This window comes from Rhamphochromis longiceps, linkage group LG3 (genome assembly GCF_057381845.1).
Source record: "Rhamphochromis longiceps isolate RC_006_pf linkage group LG3, R_longiceps_female_GT1.1, whole genome shotgun sequence".
Classification (NCBI taxonomy): Eukaryota; Metazoa; Chordata; class Actinopteri; order Cichliformes; family Cichlidae; genus Rhamphochromis; species Rhamphochromis longiceps.
The window spans coordinates 46,683,315-46,701,530 of NC_140559.1; positions in this window are offsets into that span (position 1 = coordinate 46,683,315).

Consider the following 18,216-nt stretch of genomic DNA (forward strand, 5'->3'; position numbering starts at 1 on the left):
ACAGATTATATTATGTTTCAAGGCTATTAATTAATTTGTTTTTATTTGTTTTTTATTTGTTTTTATGTTTTTCACCCAATTCTTGTAGAAGCCACAGCTGAAAGGGAAAGGAACTCCATGTGACTCGCAGACCTCTACAATGAGTACAAAAGTATACAACCTGGAAATTGCAAAAATGTGTCATAATGACCAAAAAAATTCCAAATGGAACACTAAATTCTGGTTGAGGGCACATTTCTAACACAATTTTGTGTGTGTTACGATGTTACATGAGGGAAATTACAAGGCCTAAAATGTGAAACAGAATGCTGAAAGAATCACATTTTAAAGTCAAAAACATGCAAAAATGTTTGCATTGATCCCTGACATTAACCATAAAAGATGAATAAAATAGGAAAACAGATCATTTGTATGGCAATATATCAAAACTCACTGTGGCACCATGGCCAAACCACTAGCTAACATTTAATCTCATTCAACAATCATTATTTTTGTCCCACTAGGTGGCGCTCTAACATTACTGGCAAATGGCATATCAAATATTTCTGAGCTTGACTCTCGACTCATGCCTGCGATGTTTGGGAGAGATTGGACATTGTGTTTTGGAGTGACAGCAGATTTCTGCTTTTTGGCGAGTGATTGAAACTCTACGTGCCGCCATGACCACCCCGTTTCCCTGAACGTAAAAAGCTTCGCAATTTAACATCACAAAGGTCTTTAGATTCCACAAACTTCAGATCGGTCCAATCTGATGAAATCCCTTGGAGGAGTTCGTCAAAGTACGGTGCTTGAAAAGAGGGGGAAATGTCGCCAAAATTGCACATTAATTTTAAAATGGCTGGCTTCCTGTTGGATTTTGGATATTGCTCCAAGAGACTTTTTTGTACATCTTGATATCTCCTATAAGCTTACCAGGTTTCAGACTCATACATAAAACACAGAGCAGGGGCTGTGGTTTTGAAATTTTGTAGGGGGCGCTGTGGAGCCATTTCGCGCTATTCAAGGAAAATGATCACATGACAACAAAGCCTTCATCCATTTGGAGGTGTGTGCCAAATTTAAAGCCTCTATATACTTTCCAAGACCCTCAAAAGCCACTTCATCTTTCATGGTGGACCGCGTTGCCACCAGGGTGTGCCGTTCAGTTTAAAGTCACAATTTTTGCACTGAAGCATCACGAGGGACTGATGGTGGTATTCACCGCTTTTGAGGTGGCCACGATGAACCTGTGAAAATCAGTACAACAAAATTAAAGCCATGACATTTCCTGTTGCCACTAGGTGGCGCTGTGCGTATTCCCGACAATGGGCACATCAATCTGTTCAGGGCGGGTCTGACATCATGCCTGTAAAGTCTGGTACTGATCAGACTGGATTTCATTGAGTTATACTAATTTGTTTCTTCATGGCGTGACATCAAAGTTCGCCATGCCGCTGGGGTCACACCCTTTCGCGAAAAGTCACAGTTTTCACTGTAACCCAAGACCAACTCCTTAAGGCTTTCCTGGAGAAATTTGAGGCTGCAGATGTCACCCATCACAATACTGTACCCCAAAGTGTAAAACATGACATTTCCTGTTCCCACTAGGTGGCGCTGTTGCTGACGTCAAATATGGCAGTTGAAATATGTTCAGGGCTGGAGCCTTATCATATGTGTGCTCTTTGGTCCAGATCGGACAATGTATGACAGAATGAGAGGCAATAAGATTTTCATGGCGAGTCATCGAAATTCGCCGTGGCGCCACGGCCTCATGGTATTGTGAAAACTCAAAAGCTCCGCAATTTAACATGGCACAAGGGTGTAGTTGACACTGTCCAAATTTGAAGTTTATAGGACCAAATCCCGAGGAGGAGTTCGTTAAAGTACAAGGCATGGAAACGGTAAAATCAGAGCCAAAATCTCACCTTCAATCCAAAATGGCGGACTTCCTGTTGGGTTTAGGACATTGCCATAATAGACTTTTTTGTTCGACTCTGAACGTTATATAGGTGTACCGACTTTCAAATATGTAGGTTATACCCATACCGGGGGCTCGCATTTTTCATTTTTCTAGGTGGCGCTACTGAGCTAATTTTCCCAGGCCATGTCTGAGAACATTAAAATACGTAAATTTTCACCAGACCTGACGCGTGTGCAAAATTTCATGAGTTTTTGAGCATGTTTAGGCCCTCAAAAGGCCGATTCATTTGCCGGAATAATAATAATAATAATAATTAAAGCTGCAAGCAGCGTTATGAGGGCCCTCGCACCCCCGGCGTGTCGAGCCATGCCCAACACCTGAAACCAGCATGTCCGATCTGATGTCACATTGATGGAATTCATGCATTTAACCACCAGTTAACATTTCATTTGGTTCAACCATGAGTATAGTCGTCCCACTAGGTGGCTCTCTAACCATTATAGACAAAGGGCATAACAAACATTTCCGAGCTCGAGTCTCATCACGCCTGTGACCTTTGGGAGAGATTGGACTTTGTGTCTTTGAGTGACAGCATATTACTGCTTTTTGGCGAGTGATTGAAACTCCACGTGCCGCCATGACCACCCCGTTTCCTTGAACGTAAAAAGCTTCGCAATTTAACATCACAAAGGTCTTTAGATTCCACACACTGGAGAATGGTTCAATATGATGAAATCCCTTGGAGGAGTTCGTCAAAGTATGAAGCCTGAAAAGAGGGGAAAATGTTGCCAAAATTACACATTAATTTTAAAATGGCTGACTTCCTGTTGGATTTGGGATATTGCTCCAAGAGACTTTTTTGTACATCTTGATATCTCCTATAAGCCTACCAGGTTTCAGATTCATACATAAAACACAGAGCAGGGGCTGTGGTTTTGAAATTTTGTAGGGGGCGCTGTGGAGCAATTTCGCGCTATTCAATGAAAATGATCACATGCCAACAAAGCCTTCATCCATTTGGAGGTGTGTGCCAAATTTCAAGCCTCTATAAACTTGCCAAGACCCTCAAAAGCCACTTCATCTTTCATGTTGAACAGCGTTGCCACCAGGGTGCGCCGTTCAGTTTAAACTCACAATTTTTGCACTGAAGCATCACGAGGGACTGATGGTGATATTCACCGCTTTTGAGGTGGCCAAGATGAACCTGTGAAAATCAGTACAACAAAATTAAAGCCATGACATTTCCTGTTGCCACTAGGTGGCGCTGTCCGTATTTCCGACAATGGGCACATCAATCTGTTCAGGGCGGGTCTGACATCATGCCTGTAAAGTCTGGTACTGATCAGACTGGATTTCATTGAGTTATACTAATTTGTTTCTTCATGGCGTGACATCAAAGTTCGCCATGCTGCTGGGGTCACACCCTTTCGCGAAAACTCACAGTTTTCACTGTTACCCAAGACCAACTCCTTAAGGCTTTCCTGGAGAAATTTGAGGCTGCAGATGTCACCCTTCACTATACTGTACCCCAAAGTGTAAAACATGACATTTCCTGTTCCCACTAGGTGGCGCTGTCCTTGAGGTCAAATATGGCAGTTGAAATATGTTCAGGGGTGGAGCCTTATCATATGTGTGCTCTTTGGTCCAGATTGGAACATGTATGACAGAATGAGAGGCAATAAGATTTTCATGGCGAGTCATCGAAATTCGCCATGGCGCCACGGCCTCATAGTATTGTGAAAACTCAAAAGCTCCGCAATTTAACATGGCACAAGGGTGTAGTTGACACTGTCCAAATTTGAAGCTTATACGACCAAATCCCAAGGAGGAGTTCGTTAAAGTACAAGGCATGGAAACGGTAAAATCAGAGCCAAAATGTCACCTTCAATCCAAAATGGCGGACTTCCTGTTGGGTTTGCGTCAATGGGCCCACAGACTTTTTTGTTCGTCTTGGCATGATACACATGTGTGCCAAATTTCATACATGTAGCTGAAACGATGTGGTCGTAGGGCTGCATTTAACAAGGCATAGGTGGCGCTCTAGAGCCATTTCCCAGTGCTCATATGTAAAACCATTAAAATACGTAAATTTTCACCAGACCTGACGCGTGCGCAAAATTTCCAGAGTTTTCGAGCATGTTTAGGCCCTCAAAAGGCCGATTCATTTGCCGAAATAATAATAATAATAATAATAAACAGAGCAATTACAATAGGGCCTTCGCACTGTCAGTGCTCGGGCCCTAATAATAATAATAATAAACAGAGCAATTACAATAGGGCCTTCGCACTGTCAGTGCTCGGGCCCTAATAATAATAATAATAATAAACAGAGCAATTACAATAGGGCCTTCGCACTGTCAGTGCTCGGGCCCTAATAATAATAAGAAGAAACGGAGCAGATACAATAGGGCCTTCGCACTCTCGGTGCTCGGGCCCTAATTAAAGCTGCAAGCAGCGTTACGAGGGCCCTCGCACCCCCAGCGCGTCGAGCCAAGCCCAACACCTAAAACCAGCACCTCCGATCTGATGTCACATTGATGGAATTCATGCATTTAACCACCAGCTAACATTTCAAGTCATTCATTCATGATTAGTTAGTCGTTCCACTAGGTGGCGCTCTAACCATTATGTACAAATGGCATAACAATCACTTCCGAGCTCGAGTCTCATCACACCTGAGACGTTTGGGAGAGATTGGACATTGTGTTTTTGAGTGACAGCAGATTACTGCTTTTTGGCGAGTGATTCAAACTCTACGTGCCGCCATAACCACCCCGTTTCACTGAACGTAAAAAGCTTCGCAATTTAACATCACAAAGGTCTTTAGATTCCACACACTGGAGATTGGTTCAATATGATGAAATCCCTTGGAGGAGTTCGTCAAAGAACGGTGCCTGGAAAGAGGGGAAAATGTTGCCAAAATTACACATTAATTTTAAAATGGCTGACTTCCTGTTGGATTTGGGATATTGCACCAAGAGACTTTTTTGTACATCTTGATATCTCCTATAAGCTTACCAGGTTTCAGAATCATACATAGAACACAGAGCAGGGGCTGTGGTTTTGAAATTTTGTAGGGGGCGCTGTGGAGCCACTTCGCGCTATTCAATGAAAATGATCACATGCCAAGAAAGCGTTCATCCATTTGGAGGTGTGTGCCAAATTTCAAGCCTCTATAAACTTGCCAAGACCCTCAAAAGCCACTTCATCTTTCATGTTGAACAGCGTTGCCACCAGGGTGCACCGTTCAGTTTAAACTCACAATTTTTGCACTGAAGCATCACGAGGGACTGATGGTGATATTCACCGCTTTTGAGGTGGCCAAGATGAACCTGTGAAAATCAGTACAACAAAATTAAAGCCATGACATTTCCTGTTCCCACTAGGTGGCGCTGTCCGTATTTCCGACAATGGGCACATCAATCTGTTCAGGGCGGGTCTGACATCATGCCTGTAAAGTCTGGTACTGATCAGACTGGATTTCATTGAGTTATACTAATTTGTTTCTTCATGGCGTGACATCAAAGTTCGCCATGCTGCTGGGGTCACACCCTTTTGCGAAAAGTCACAGTTTTCACTGTAACCCAAGACCAACTCCTTAAGGCTTTCCTGGAGAAATTTGAGGCTGCAGATGTCACCCATCACTATACTGTACCCCAAAGTGTAAAACATGACATTTCCTGTTCCCACTAGGTGGCGCTGTCCTTGATGTCAAATATGGCAGTTGAAATATGTTCAGGGGTGGAGCCTTATCATATGTGTGCTGTTTGGTCCAGATCGGAACATGTATGACAGAATGAGAGGCAATAAGATTTTCATGGCGAGTCATCGAAATTCGCCATGGCGCCACGGCCTCATAGTATTGTGAAAACTCAAAAGCTCCGCAATTTAACATGGCACAAGGGTGTAGTTGACACTGTCCAAATTTGAAGTTTATAGGACCAAATCCCAAGGAGGAGTTCGTTAAAGTACAAGGCATGGAAACGGTAAAATCAGACCCAAAATCTCACCTTCAATCCAAAATGGCGGACTTCCTGTTGGGTTTAGGACATTGCCATAATAGACTTTTTTGTTCGACTCTGAACGTTATATAGGTGTACCGACTTTCAAACATGTAGGTCATACCCATACCGGGGGCTCGCGTTTTTCATTTTTCTAGGTGGCGCTACTGAGCTAATTTTCCCTGGCCATGTCTGAGAACATTAAAATACGTAAATTTTCACCAGACCTGACGCGTGTGCAAAATTTCATGAGTTTTCGAGCATGTTTAGGCCCTCAAACGGCCAATTCATTTGCCGGAATAATAATAATAATAATTAAAGCTGCAAGCAGCGTTATGAGGGCCCTCGCACCCCCGGCGCGTCAAGCCACGCCCAACACCTAAAACCAGCACGTCCGATGTGATGTCACATTGATGGAATTCATGCATTTAACCACCAGCTAACAATTCATCTCATTCAATCATGATTATAGTTGTCCCACTAGGTGGAGCTCTAACCATTACTGACAAATGGCATAACAAACATTTCCTAGCTCGAGTCTCATCACACCTGAGACGTTTGGGAGAGATTGGACATTGTGTTTTTGAGTGACAGCAGATTACTGCTTTTTGGCGAGTGATTCAAACTCTAGGTGCCACCATAACCACCCCGTTTCACTGAATGTAAAAAGCTTCGCAATTTAACATCACAAAGGTCTTTAGATTCCACACACTGGAGATTGGTTCAATATGATGAAATCCCTTGGAGGAGTTCGTCAAAGAACGGTGCCTGGAAAGAGGGGAAAATGTTGCCAAAATTACACATTAATATTAAAATGGCTGACTTCCTGTTGGATTTGGGATATTGCACCAAGAGACTTTTTTGTACATCTTGATATCTCCTATAAGCTTACCAGGTTTCAGAATCATACATAGAACACAGAGCAGGGGCTGTGGTTTTGAAATTTTGTAGGGGGCGCTGTGGAGCAATTTCGCGCTATTCAATGAAAATGATCACATGCCAACAAAGCCTTCATCCATTTGGAGGTGTGTGCCAAATTTCAAGCCTCTATAAACTTTCCAAGACCCTCAAAAGCCACTTCATCTTTCATGTTGAACAGCGTTGCCACCAGGGTGCGCCGTTCAGTTTAAACTCACAATTTTTGCACTGAAGCATCACGAGGGACTGATGGTGATATTCACCGCTTTTGAGGTGGCCAAGATGAACCTGTGAAAATCAGTACAACAAAATTAAAGCCATGACATTTCCTGTTGCCACTAGGTGGCGCTGTCCGTATTTCCGACAATGGGCACATCAATCTGTTCAGGGCGGGTCTGACATCATGCCTGTAAAGTCTGGTACTGATCAGACTGGATTTCATTGAGTTATACTAATTTCTTTCTTCATGGCGTGACATCAAAGTTCGCCATGCTGCTGGGGTCACACCCTTTCGCGAAAACTCACAGTTTTCACTGTAACCCAAGACCAACTCCTTAAGGCTTTCCTGGAGAAATTTGAGGCTGCAGATGTCACCCTTCACTATACTGTACCCCAAAGTGTAAAACATGACATTTCCTGTTCCCACTAGGTGGCGCTGTCCTTGATGTCAAATATGGCAGTTGAAATATGTTCAGGGGTGGAGCCTTATCATATGTGTGCTCTTTGGTCCAGATCGGAACATGTATGACAGAATGAGAGGCAATAAGATTTTCATGGCGAGTCATCGAAATTCGCCATGGCGCCACGGCCTCATAGTATTGTGAAAACTCAAAAGCTCCGCAATTTAACATGGCCCAGGTGTGTAGTTGACACTGACCAAAGATGAAGCTTATACAACCAAATCCCAAGGAGGAGTTCGCAAAAGTTCGAGGCATGGAAATGGCAAAATTAGAGCCAAAATGTCACCTTCTCTTCCAAATGGCGGACTTCCTGTTGGGTTTGCGTCAATGGGCCCACAGACTTTTTTGTTTGTCGTGGCATGATACACATGTGTGCCGAATTTCATACATGTAGCTGAAACGATGTGGTCGTAGGGCTGCATTTAACAAGGCATAGGTGGCGCTGTAGAGCCATTTCCCAGTGCTCATGAGTAAAACCATTAAAATACAAAATTTTTCACCAGACCTGGCATGTCTGCAAAATTTCATGAGTTTTTGAGCATGTTTAGGCCCTCAAAAAGCCAATTCATTTGCCGAAATAATAATAATAATAATAAGAAACAGAGCAATTACAATAGGGCCTTCGCACTGTCAGTGCTCGGGCCCTAATTAAAGCTGCAAGCAGCGTTATGAGGGCCCTCGCACCCCCGGCGTGTCGAGCCATGCCCAACACCTGAAACCAGCACGTCCGATGTGATGTCACATTGATGGAATTCATGCATTTAACCACCAGTTAACATTTCATTTGGTTCAACCATGAGTATAGTCGTCCCACTAGGTGGCGCTCTAACCATTATAGACAAAGGGCATAACAAACATTTCCGAGCTCGAGTCTCATCACGCCTGCGACCTTTGGGAGAGATTGGACTTTGTGTCTTTGAGTGACAGCATATTACTGCTTTTTGGCCAGTGATTGAAACTCCACGTGCCGCCATGACCACCCCGTTTCCTTGAACGTAAAAAGCTTCGCAATTTAACATCACAAAGGTCTTTAGATTCCACACACTGGAGAATGGTTCAATATGATGAAATCCCTTGGAGGAGTTCGTCAAAGTATGAAGCCTGAAAAGAGGGGAAAATGTCGCCAAAATTACACATTAATTTTAAAATGGCTGACTTCCTGTTGGATTTGGGATATTGCTCCAAGAGACTTTTTTGTACATCTTGATATTTTCCATAAGCTTACCAGGTTTCAGACTCATAGATGAAACACAGAGCAGGGGCTGTTGTTTTGAAATTTTGTAGGGGGCGCTGTGGAGCAATTTCGAGCTATTCAATGAAAATGATCACATGACAACAAAGCCTACGTCCATTTGGAGGTGTGTGCCAAATTTCAAGCCTCTATAAACTTTCCAAGTCCCTCAAAAGCCACTTCATCTTTCATGGTGAACCGCGTTGCCACCAGGGTGCGCCATTCAGTTTAAAGTCACAATTTTTGCACTGAAGCATCACGAGGGACTGATGTTGATATTCACCGCTTTTGAGGTGGCCACGATGAACCTGTGAAAATCAGTACAACAAAATTAAAGCCATGACATTTCCTGTTGCCACTAGGTGGCGCTGTACGTATTCCCGACAATGGGCACATCAATCTGTTCAGGGCGGGTCTGACATCATGCCTGTAAAGTCTGGTACTGAACAGACTGGATTTCATTGAGTTATACTAATTTGTTTCTTCATGGCGTGACATCAAAGTTCGCCATGCTGCTGGGGTCACACCCTTTTGCGAAAAGTCACAGTTTTCACTGTAACCCAAGACCAACTCCTTAAGGCTTTCCTGGAGAAATTTGAGGCTGCAGGTGTCACCCATCACTATACTGTACCCCAAAGTGTAAAACATGACATTTCCTGTTCCCACTAGGTGGCGCTGTCCCTGGTGTCAAATATGGCAGTTGAAATATGTTCAGGGGTGGAGCCTTATCATATGTGTTCACTTTGGTCAAGGTCAGAAAATGTATGACAAAATGAGAGGCAATAAGATTTTCATGGCGAGTCATCGAAATTCGCCGTGGCGCCACGGCCTCATGGTATTGTGAAAACTCAAAAGCTCCGCAATTTAACATGGCATAAGGGTGTAGTTGGCACTGACCAAATATGAAGGTTATGAAATCAAACCCCAAGGAGGAGTTCGTTAAAGTTCGAGGCATGGAAACGGTAAAATCAGAGCCAAAATGTCACATTCAATCCAAAATGGCGGACTTCCTGTTGGGTTTAGGACATTGCCATAATAGACTTTTTTGTTCGACTCTGAACGTTATATAGGTGTACCGACTTTCAAACATGTAGGTGATACCCATACCGGGGGCTCGCGTTTTTCATTTTTCTAGGTGGCGCTACTGAGCTAATTTTCCCTGGCCATGTCTGAGAACATTAAAATACGTAAATTTTCACCAGACTTGACGCGTGTGCAAAATTTCATGAGTTTTCGAGCGGCCCAACACCTAAAACCAGCACGTCCGATGTGATGTCACATTGATGGAATTCATGCATTTAACCACCAGCTAACAATTCAACTCATTCATTCATGATTAGTTAGTCGTTCCACTAGGTGGCGCTCTAACCATTATGTACAAATGGCATAACAAACACTTCCAAGCTCGAGTCTCATCACACCTGAGACGTTTGGGAGAGATTGGACATTGTGTTTTTGAGTGACAGCAGATTACTGCTTTTTGGCGAGTGATTCAAACTCTAAGTGCCACCATAACCACCCCGTTTCCCTGGACGTAAAAAGCTTCGCAATTTAACATCACAAAGGTCTTTAGATTCCACACACTGGAGAATGGTTCAATATGATGAAATCCCTTGGAGGAGTTCGTCAAAGTATGAAGCCTGAAAAGAGGGGAAAATGTCGCCAAAATTACACATTAATTTTAAAATGGCTGACTTCCTGTTGGATTTGGGATATTGCTCCAAGAGACTTTTTTGTACATCTTGATATTTTCCATAAGCTTACCAGGTTTCAGACTCATAGATGAAACACAGAGCTGGGGCTGATGTTTTGAAATTTTGTAGGGGGCGCTGTGGAGCAATTTCGCGCTATTCAATGAAAATGATCACATGACAACAAAGCCTACATCCATTTGGAGGTGTGTGCCAAATTTCAAGCCTCTATAAACTTTCCAAGCCCCTCAAAAGCCACTTCATCTTTCATGGTGAACCGCGTTGCCACCAGGGTGCGCCGTTCAGTTTAAAGTCACAATTTTTGCACTGAAGCATCACGAGGGACTGATGGTGATATTCACCGCTTTTGAGGTGGCCAAGATGAATCTGTGAAAATCAGTACAACAAAATTAAAGCCATGACATTTCCTGTTGCCACTAGGTGGCGCTGTCCGTATTTCCGACAATGGGCACATCAATCTGTTCAGGGCGGGTCTGACATCATGCCTGTAAAGTCTGGTACTGATCAGACTGGATTTCATTGAGTTATACTAATTTGTTTCTTCATGGCGTGACATTAAAGTTCGCCACGCCGCTGGGGTCACACCCTTTTGCGAAAAGTCACAGTTTTCACTGTAACCCAAGACCAACTCCTTAAGGCTTTTCTGGAGAAATTTGAGGCTGCAGATGTCACCCATCACTATACTGTACCCCAAAGTGTAAAACATGACATTTCCTGTTCCCACTAGGTGGCGCTGTCCCTTATGTCAAATATGGCAGTTGAAATATGTTCAGGGGTGGAGCCTTATCATATGTGTGCTCTTTGGTCAAGGTCAGAAAATGTATGACAAAATGAGAGGCAATAAGATTTTCATGGCGAGTCATCGAAATTCGCCATGGCGCCACGGCCTCATAGTATTGTGAAAACTCAAAAGCTCCGCAATTTAACATGGCACAAGGGTGTAGTTGACACTGTCCAAATTTGAAGCTTATAGGACCAAATCCCAAGGAGGAGTTCGTTAAAGTTCGAGGCATGGAAACGGTAAAATCAGAGCCAAAATGTCACCTTCAATCCAAAATGGCGGACTTCCTGTTGGGTTTAGGACATTGCCATAATAGACTTTTTTGTTCGACTCTGAAAGTTATATAGGTGTACCGACTTTCAAACATGTAGGTCATACCCATACCGGGGGCTCGCGTTTTTCATTTTTCTAGGTGGCGCTACTGAGCTAATTTTCCCTGGCCATGTCTGGGAAGATTAAAATACGTAAATTTTCACCAGACCTGACGCGTGTGCAAAATTTCATGAGTTTTCGAGCATGTTTAGGCCCTCAAACGGCCAATTCATTTGCCGAAATAATAATAATAATAATAATAAACAGAGCAATTACAATAGGGCCTTCGCACTGTCAGTGCTCGGGCCCTAATTAAAGCTGCAAGCAGCGTTATGAGGGCCCTCGCACCCCCGGCGCGTCGAGCCACGCCCAACACCTAAAACCAGCACGTCCGATCTGATGTCACATTGATGGAATTCATGCATTTAACCACCAGCTAACATTTCAACTCATTCATTCATGATTAGTTAGTCGTTCCACTAGGTGGCGCTCTAACCATTATGTACAAATGGCATACCAAACATTTCCGAGCTCGAGTCTCATCACACCTGAGACGTTTGGGAGAGATTGGACATTGTGTTTTTGAGTGACAGCAGATTACTGCTTTTTGGCGAGTGATTCAAACTCTAAGTGCCGCCATAACCACCCTGTTTCCCTGGACGTAAAAAGCTTCGCAATTTAACATCACAAAGGTCTTTAGATTCCACACACTGGAGATTGGTTCAATATGATGAAATCCCTTGGAGGAGTTCGTCAAAGAACGGTGCCTGGAAAGAGGGGAAAATGTTGCCAAAATTACACATTAATTTTAAAATGGCTGACTTCCTGTTGGATTTGGGATATTGCACCAAGAGACTTTTTTGTACATCTTGATATCTCCTATAAGCTTACCAGGTTTCAGAATCATACATAGAACACAGAGCAGGGGCTGTGGTTTTGAAATTTTGTAGGGGGCGCTGTGGAGCCACTTCGCGCTATTCAATGAAAATGATCACATGCCAAGAAAGCGTTCATCCATTTGGAGGTGTGTGCCAAATTTCAAGCCTCTATAAACTTGCCAAGACCCTCAAAAGCCACTTCATCTTTCATGTTGAACAGCGTTGCCACCAGGGTGCACCGTTCAGTTTAAACTCACAATTTTTGCACTGAAGCATCACGAGGGACTGATGGTGATATTCACCGCTTTTGAGGTGGCCAAGATGAACCTGTGAAAATCAGTACAACAAAATTAAAGCCATGACATTTCCTGTTCCCACTAGGTGGCGCTGTCCGTATTTCCGACAATGGGCACATCAATCTGTTCAGGGCGGGTCTGACATCATGCCTGTAAAGTCTGGTACTGATCAGACTGGATTTCATTGAGTTATACTAATTTGTTTCTTCATGGCGTGACATCAAAGTTCGCCATGCTGCTGGGGTCACACCCTTTTGCGAAAAGTCACAGTTTTCACTGTAACCCAAGACCAACTCCTTAAGGCTTTCCTGGAGAAATTTGAGGCTGCAGATGTCACCCATCACTATACTGTACCCCAAAGTGTAAAACATGACATTTCCTGTTCCCACTAGGTGGCGCTGTCCTTGATGTCAAATATGGCAGTTGAAATATGTTCAGGGGTGGAGCCTTATCATATGTGTGCTGTTTGGTCCAGATCGGAACATGTATGACAGAATGAGAGGCAATAAGATTTTCATGGCGAGTCATCGAAATTCGCCATGGCGCCACGGCCTCATAGTATTGTGAAAACTCAAAAGCTCCGCAATTTAACATGGCACAAGGGTGTAGTTGACACTGTCCAAATTTGAAGTTTATAGGACCAAATCCCAAGGAGGAGTTCGTTAAAGTACAAGGCATGGAAACGGTAAAATCAGACCCAAAATCTCACCTTCAATCCAAAATGGCGGACTTCCTGTTGGGTTTAGGACATTGCCATAATAGACTTTTTTGTTCGACTCTGAACGTTATATAGGTGTACCGACTTTCAAACATGTAGGTCATACCCATACCGGGGGCTCGCGTTTTTCATTTTTCTAGGTGGCGCTACTGAGCTAATTTTCCCTGGCCATGTCTGAGAACATTAAAATACGTAAATTTTCACCAGACCTGACGCGTGTGCAAAATTTCATGAGTTTTCGAGCATGTTTAGGCCCTCAAACGGCCAATTCATTTGCCGGAATAATAATAATAATAATTAAAGCTGCAAGCAGCGTTATGAGGGCCCTCGCACCCCCGGCGTGTCGAGCCATGCCCAACACCTGAAACCAGCACGTCCGATGTGATGTCACATTGATGGAATTCATGCATTTAACCACCAGTTAACATTTCATTTGGTTCAACCATGAGTATAGTCGTCCCACTAGGTGGCGCTCTAACCATTATAGACAAAGGGCATAACAAACATTTCCGAGCTCGAGTCTCATCACGCCTGCGACCTTTGGGAGAGATTGGACTTTGTGTCTTTGAGTGACAGCATATTACTGCTTTTTGGCCAGTGATTGAAACTCCACGTGCCGCCATGACCACCCCGTTTCCTTGAACGTAAAAAGCTTCGCAATTTAACATCACAAAGGTCTTTAGATTCCACACACTGGAGAATGGTTCAATATGATGAAATCCCTTGGAGGAGTTCGTCAAAGTATGAAGCCTGAAAAGAGGGGAAAATGTCGCCAAAATTACACATTAATTTTAAAATGGCTGACTTCCTGTTGGATTTGGGATATTGCTCCAAGAGACTTTTTTGTACATCTTGATATTTTCCATAAGCTTACCAGGTTTCAGACTCATAGATGAAACACAGAGCAGGGGCTGTTGTTTTGAAATTTTGTAGGGGGCGCTGTGGAGCAATTTCGAGCTATTCAATGAAAATGATCACATGACAACAAAGCCTACGTCCATTTGGAGGTGTGTGCCAAATTTCAAGCCTCTATAAACTTTCCAAGTCCCTCAAAAGCCACTTCATCTTTCATGGTGAACCGCGTTGCCACCAGGGTGCGCCATTCAGTTTAAAGTCACAATTTTTGCACTGAAGCATCACGAGGGACTGATGTTGATATTCACCGCTTTTGAGGTGGCCACGATGAACCTGTGAAAATCAGTACAACAAAATTAAAGCCATGACATTTCCTGTTGCCACTAGGTGGCGCTGTACGTATTCCCGACAATGGGCACATCAATCTGTTCAGGGCGGGTCTGACATCATGCCTGTAAAGTCTGGTACTGAACAGACTGGATTTCATTGAGTTATACTAATTTGTTTCTTCATGGCGTGACATCAAAGTTCGCCATGCTGCTGGGGTCACACCCTTTTGCGAAAAGTCACAGTTTTCACTGTAACCCAAGACCAACTCCTTAAGGCTTTCCTGGAGAAATTTGAGGCTGCAGGTGTCACCCATCACTATACTGTACCCCAAAGTGTAAAACATGACATTTCCTGTTCCCACTAGGTGGCGCTGTCCCTGGTGTCAAATATGGCAGTTGAAATATGTTCAGGGGTGGAGCCTTATCATATGTGTTCACTTTGGTCAAGGTCAGAAAATGTATGACAAAATGAGAGGCAATAAGATTTTCATGGCGAGTCATCGAAATTCGCCGTGGCGCCACGGCCTCATGGTATTGTGAAAACTCAAAAGCTCCGCAATTTAACATGGCATAAGGGTGTAGTTGGCACTGACCAAATATGAAGGTTATGAAATCAAACCCCAAGGAGGAGTTCGTTAAAGTTCGAGGCATGGAAACGGTAAAATCAGAGCCAAAATGTCACATTCAATCCAAAATGGCGGACTTCCTGTTGGGTTTAGGACATTGCCATAATAGACTTTTTTGTTCGACTCTGAACGTTATATAGGTGTACCGACTTTCAAACATGTAGGTGATACCCATACCGGGGGCTCGCGTTTTTCATTTTTCTAGGTGGCGCTACTGAGCTAATTTTCCCTGGCCATGTCTGAGAACATTAAAATACGTAAATTTTCACCAGACTTGACGCGTGTGCAAAATTTCATGAGTTTTCGAGCGGCCCAACACCTAAAACCAGCACGTCCGATGTGATGTCACATTGATGGAATTCATGCATTTAACCACCAGCTAACAATTCAACTCATTCATTCATGATTAGTTAGTCGTTCCACTAGGTGGCGCTCTAACCATTATGTACAAATGGCATAACAAACACTTCCAAGCTCGAGTCTCATCACACCTGAGACGTTTGGGAGAGATTGGACATTGTGTTTTTGAGTGACAGCAGATTACTGCTTTTTGGCGAGTGATTCAAACTCTAAGTGCCACCATAACCACCCCGTTTCCCTGGACGTAAAAAGCTTCGCAATTTAACATCACAAAGGTCTTTAGATTCCACACACTGGAGAATGGTTCAATATGATGAAATCCCTTGGAGGAGTTCGTCAAAGTATGAAGCCTGAAAAGAGGGGAAAATGTCGCCAAAATTACACATTAATTTTAAAATGGCTGACTTCCTGTTGGATTTGGGATATTGCTCCAAGAGACTTTTTTGTACATCTTGATATTTTCCATAAGCTTACCAGGTTTCAGACTCATAGATGAAACACAGAGCTGGGGCTGATGTTTTGAAATTTTGTAGGGGGCGCTGTGGAGCAATTTCGCGCTATTCAATGAAAATGATCACATGACAACAAAGCCTACATCCATTTGGAGGTGTGTGCCAAATTTCAAGCCTCTATAAACTTTCCAAGCCCCTCAAAAGCCACTTCATCTTTCATGGTGAACCGCGTTGCCACCAGGGTGCGCCGTTCAGTTTAAAGTCACAATTTTTGCACTGAAGCATCACGAGGGACTGATGGTGATATTCACCGCTTTTGAGGTGGCCAAGATGAATCTGTGAAAATCAGTACAACAAAATTAAAGCCATGACATTTCCTGTTGCCACTAGGTGGCGCTGTCCGTATTTCCGACAATGGGCACATCAATCTGTTCAGGGCGGGTCTGACATCATGCCTGTAAAGTCTGGTACTGATCAGACTGGATTTCATTGAGTTATACTAATTTGTTTCTTCATGGCGTGACATTAAAGTTCGCCACGCCGCTGGGGTCACACCCTTTTGCGAAAAGTCACAGTTTTCACTGTAACCCAAGACCAACTCCTTAAGGCTTTTCTGGAGAAATTTGAGGCTGCAGATGTCACCCATCACTATACTGTACCCCAAAGTGTAAAACATGACATTTCCTGTTCCCACTAGGTGGCGCTGTCCCTTATGTCAAATATGGCAGTTGAAATATGTTCAGGGGTGGAGCCTTATCATATGTGTGCTCTTTGGTCAAGGTCAGAAAATGTATGACAAAATGAGAGGCAATAAGATTTTCATGGCGAGTCATCGAAATTCGCCATGGCGCCACGGCCTCATAGTATTGTGAAAACTCAAAAGCTCCGCAATTTAACATGGCACAAGGGTGTAGTTGACACTGTCCAAATTTGAAGCTTATAGGACCAAATCCCAAGGAGGAGTTCGTTAAAGTTCGAGGCATGGAAACGGTAAAATCAGAGCCAAAATGTCACCTTCAATCCAAAATGGCGGACTTCCTGTTGGGTTTAGGACATTGCCATAATAGACTTTTTTGTTCGACTCTGAAAGTTATATAGGTGTACCGACTTTCAAACATGTAGGTCATACCCATACCGGGGGCTCGCGTTTTTCATTTTTCTAGGTGGCGCTACTGAGCTAATTTTCCCTGGCCATGTCTGGGAAGATTAAAATACGTAAATTTTCACCAGACCTGACGCGTGTGCAAAATTTCATGAGTTTTCGAGCATGTTTAGGCCCTCAAACGGCCAATTCATTTGCCGAAATAATAATAATAATAATAATAAACAGAGCAATTACAATAGGGCCTTCGCACTGTCAGTGCTCGGGCCCTAATTAAAGCTGCAAGCAGCGTTATGAGGGCCCTCGCACCCCCGGCGCGTCGAGCCACGCCCAACACCTAAAACCAGCACGTCCGATCTGATGTCACATTGATGGAATTCATGCATTTAACCACCAGCTAACATTTCAACTCATTCATTCATGATTAGTTAGTCGTTCCACTAGGTGGCGCTCTAACCATTATGTACAAATGGCATAACAAACACTTCCAAGCTCGAGTCTCATCACCCCTGAGACGTTTGGGAGAGACTGGACATTGTGTTTTTGAATGACAGCAGATTACTGCTTTTTGGCGAGTGATTCAAACTCTAAGTGCCGCCATAACCACCCCGTTTCCCTGGACGTAAAAAGCTTCGCAATTTAACATCACAAAGGTCTTTAGATTCCACAAACTGCAGATCGGTCCAATCTGATGAAATCCCTTGGAGGAGTTCGTCAAAGAAGGGTGCCTGAAAAGAGGGGAAAATGTTGCCAAAATTGCACATTAATTTTAAAATGGCTGACTTCCTGTTGGATTTGGGATATTGCTCCAAGAGACTTTTTTGTACATCTTGATATCTCCTATAAGCTTACCAGGTTTCAGATTCATACATAAAACACAGAGCAGGGGCTGATATTTTGAAATTTTGTAGGGGGCGCTGTGGAGCCATTTTGGGATATTCAATGAAAATGATCACATAACAACAAAGCCGTCGTCACATTGGAGGTGTGTGCCAAATTTCAAGCCTCTATAAACTTGCCAAGACCCTCAAAAGCCACTTCATCTTTCATGGTGAACAGCGTTGC